We start from the raw sequence: 3,229 nt of genomic DNA, 5'->3' as shown, positions 1-3,229 counted from the left end.
GAGTGAACAAAGACGTACACCCCAATGTCCCGGCCCTCAGGGAATTATCGTGCATTGTGGTCAGAAAACGAATTTTTTAAAAAGTGTAAGTAATAGGCCACAGTAGGTCGATTCATACATCACAGGTCAATTCATGATTAAATGCCACCAAGTAAACTGCAGAATAGCTGTCATGTCATCTGCTATGGGCTCTATTTTTGCCCATAGGTTGAAGACGACCTTGCTCCGGGCGACGGGAGCAGGCCAGGAGCTGCGGGCTCAGGCGGCGGCGGCGCAGCCCCCGCAGCCGGCCAGGCGGCCGCGTCCCCAGGCACAGCAGCGCCCCCCGACGCGCCGGCTCCCGTGGCAGATGCAGCGCGTCGGTCCCTCTGCTCCAGTCCTCGCCCAGACTCGAGTCCACGTGGGACACAGACAGCTCCACACAGCCGGCGCGCGGGTGCCGGCGAAACCCAAGAGGGGTAAGCCACGTTCTCCTCGCTAGTCCTCCCACCATCCCGTTTTGTTCTCTTGTTCTCACTCCCACTTTCCACCTCCCTCAAATCTTTTTCCTGAGTGGGATGTCATCTACAAAATTCTCAGCTCCCCATGGAGCACTACTGAGGGAAGAACAGACAACCGGAAGTCCGGGCTTTGCTAGTCAGATTTTGCAGCCAGTCTAGAAAACAGATGCCGAGAGAACCTTTATGTCCTGTTAAGGCTTGAGCGAAAGTAATCTCAAGTCAGGAGTCCCTTCACTTGCCTATGGCTGCAGGGCCAGGCTTTCCAGAACAGCTGTACTTCTAAAGTTAGGGTTCTTAACCTTTTAGGAGTGGACTCCTTTGAAACCATGATCAAAGCTAAGACCTCTCTCTCCCAAGAAAAAAATACACATTCACATATTGAAAACTCTATATGCAATTTCATGTGTTCAGAGATTCCCAAAACCCATTCCTAGTAGCCAGGTTATAAATGGTTGCTACAAGTTCAGTTTATCCTCTTGATGTATTAAAAGTGACTAAGAGTCCTAGACCTTTTTTTCTCTGGCTGCTGTGAAACTAGATGTTGAATCTTCACATAAAGACATGATACACAGTACTTTATTTTAATGGACTTATTTTATGAATATGTACTCATTTATTTTTGTTAATATGGTCCTATAGTTTCAGCCCCCTATACCAGTCAATAAGCCTTTGTAAAAACAGCGAAAAGTGGAAAAATTAAGTGAGTCTAAATTTCAGTTCAGCATTCCTGGCCACCAATTATGTACCAGGCACTAAGATAAAGGTGAATTAGGGTTAGACATACAGACTCTACCCTGGACAAGCTTGAGCCTTTCTTCTCTTTTTTCCATTTATGCTCATTTAAGAGTCTGGAATCCTGCTTATTTATTAAATCTGTAGTTGCAATTTATACAAGAGTGAAAAGTGAGAACCTCTCTTCTGGGACTGGTTGTCATATAAGAATCCGCCCCCTTCCCCCCCAACACACACCCACATCTCAAGGCTCCCTAGTTCCAGCACTTGGTGTTCTGGAGGATTCTGTTTTCAGAGCCTCCATCTTCTCCTCAACTTTCAGGTCCAAGACAAAGACTGAGCTACACAGCCCCTCCTACGTTTAAGGAGCATGTGACAAGTGATAAACCCAGAGCTGAACTATCCAGTGCACCTAGCCAACTGTGAGCTCTTTTAATTTATCCCATGCTTTTCCTCCTGCAGCTTTAACTGGAAATATATTTTAAGTGAGTATTGATGCTTTAGTCCTTCCAGCATAATCATAAAGAAGAAAGTCCACCTTAGATTGAGTTCCAACTTTACTGCTTACAAATGGAAAACAAGTATCTCTGACCTCAGAGGAAAGGAAAATAAAAGTCCTTTCCTTAATTGAAGGCATTTCCTTTATTTCCCTTTATACTTTTTTTTTTTAAGATTTATTTTTTATTTATTTCTCTACCCTTCCCGGGCCCCCCGCTGTCTGCTCTCTGTGTCCAATTTGCTGTGTGTTCGTCTGTGTCCACTCACATTCTTGTCACCTGGCATCAGCTCTCTGTGTGTGTGGCGCCACTCCTGGGCAGGCTATGCTTTTTTCACACAGGGCAGCTCTCCTTGTGGGATGCACTCCTTGAGCATGGGGTTCCCCTACGTGGGGAACACTCCTGCGTGGCAGGGCACTCCTTGCGTGCATCAGTTCTGCACCTCTGCACCTGGGCCAGCTCACCACATGGGTCAGGAGGCCCTGGGTTTGAACCCTGGACCTCCCATATGGTAGGCGGACGCTCTATCAGTTGAGCCAAATCCTCTTCCCATCCCTTTATACTTTTATCCCTTAGGTCATAACTCATTTATATTTCTGTTTGACAGTTAAAAGCAGTTTCATAAGATTATTCTCCACACGTACCCAAAAGTCCTCTAACTTCTTTTCACATATGTGAGAGCCCAATTCTAAACCCCTATAACCTAGTAGTTTCCACTTCTTCCTCCACTCCACCCCCCCCCCCCCCGCCCCTGATGGCTCCCTAGTCTGTTGTTTTTTTTAATAAAATATCCTCGTGTATTTTTTAAAAAGATTTATTTATTTTTTATTTATTTCTCTACCCTTCCTCCACCCCCACCCCTGTTGTCTGCTCTCTGTGTTCATTCACTGTGCATTCTTCTGTGTCCACTTGCATTCTTGGCAGCACCAGGAATCTGTGTCTCTCTTTTTGTTGAATTATCTTGCTGCATCAGTTCTCCATGTATGTGGAACCACTCCTGGGCAGGCTGTACATTTTTCCCACAGGGCAGCTCTCCTTGTGGGGGCATACTCCTTGCATGTGGGGCTCCCCTACACAGGGGACACCCCTGCGTGGCACAGCACTCCTTGCGCACATCAGCACCGTGCGTGGGCCAGCTCACCACACATGTCAGGAGGCCCTGGGTTTGAACCCTGGACCTCCCATGTGGTAGGTGGATACTCTGTCAGTTGAGGCAAATCTGCTTCCCCCTGATCTGTTTTGCTCATTGTTTGCTTGTTGTTGATTTTGGCTTTTTTGGTTCATTATTTGGTTTTTTCTTAGGAGGCACCAGAAACCAAACCTGGGGCCTCCCATGTGTAGGCAGGTGCTCAACTGCTTCAGCCACATCTCTCCCCTTCTTCTTCTCCTTTTTATGTTTAATGTTCCTAATTCTAACAGTATAATTAATTTCAACAAAACTATAATGATGACTAAACTGATTGGCCCATGCATACCTAGCAGTGCCCACATTATGACAAG

This window comes from Dasypus novemcinctus, chromosome 3, assembly GCF_030445035.2.
Source record: "Dasypus novemcinctus isolate mDasNov1 chromosome 3, mDasNov1.1.hap2, whole genome shotgun sequence".
NCBI lineage: Eukaryota > Metazoa > Chordata > Mammalia > Cingulata > Dasypodidae > Dasypus > Dasypus novemcinctus.
This window is presented reverse-complemented; position numbering follows the sequence as displayed.